Genomic DNA, 1,060 nt, shown 5'->3' with positions numbered 1-1,060 from the left:
ACTGGCCATATTTCAAACACTAGTGTATTTTGCATGCACTCCACCCACCCCTCAGTTGGGTAGCCTGCCATGGTCTTCCTGCTTTCTGCAGCCATAGTCAGGACTGAGTGACTCTGCAATGGGTGAAGAGGAACTTTAGGACATGTCCACACTGCCCTTCACTGTGAAACATACATTCAGTCTCTTCCATTTACACCAAACCCATCCATACTAATACACACTCATAATCACACTTCATCTGTACACTAAATGCCTCCCCACTCATTCAAAACCTCATCCTCCCAGCAATATAGATATACCCATACCTGTACCAAATAACAAGTATTACATTAGAAGTGTGCATAATTGATGTCACAGGGAGGACAAAACACAGACAAATAATATATGTTAAGGTGTAAGTTGTACAAGTGTATAATGTGACAGTTAGTTGTGTCTTTAGTAGTAGTATTTTAGAATATACATTTATTTCTTGTAAGTTAAAGTAGGAGTTCAATCAGGGAGTAATTTGACTTTTTTTTTTTTTTTACACATTTATGATGAAAACTTTTTTTTAAACCAAAGAACTGTATTTCTGGCTTCTTTCCAGATGGAACCTTAACCCTGTGAATATTTTAAGAACAATAGTTTCTTTTCTGTGTTCTGAGTTTTAAAAACTTGATTCATAGATTACCTCATGAAAAAAAACTAGTTTTTATTATCCTTCTATCATTTTTAAGAAACATCTTTTTAGAATGGTAACTATTATTGACTTTTTCATTATAATTAATTTCATTGTTTCACTGTTATGTCAAAACATGAACCTCATTTTAAAGTAAAAAATACACATCTTAAAGCCATCATATTAAAATAGAATATCTTATGTAAAAATTGGCTAACGAAGAGGAGAGAGAAAAATTATATGCTATGGTGATAAAAGGTGAAAATAAATTTATTATGATTATGATTTTTCCTTATTGCTAAGCAAATTTACAGTTATACAAATATACAAAGGCCCTTTTTGTAACTACACAAACAGTTTGTATGCTAGATATGAAATTCCTATAAATGATGGACATTTCAT

General features: G+C 32.0%; 1 protein-coding gene across 1 annotated transcript in view; it reads left to right on the top strand.

Moving 5' to 3' along the window:
- The window catches only part of LOC119591436 (histidine triad nucleotide-binding protein 3-like), a gene marked incomplete in the record, with an annotated part of 8,374 nt that extends 7,456 nt beyond the window's left edge, over positions 1-918 (top strand). The window contains 1 exon segment of the mRNA XM_037940177.1: positions 1-918.
- Between the last annotated feature and the right edge of the window lie 142 nt (positions 919-1,060).

Source organism: Penaeus monodon, chromosome 28, assembly GCF_015228065.2.
Source record: "Penaeus monodon isolate SGIC_2016 chromosome 28, NSTDA_Pmon_1, whole genome shotgun sequence".
Taxonomy (NCBI): Eukaryota; Metazoa; Arthropoda; class Malacostraca; order Decapoda; family Penaeidae; genus Penaeus; species Penaeus monodon.
Note: the sequence above shows the minus strand (reverse complement) of the source record. Positions and strands in the feature narration are given on the sequence as shown.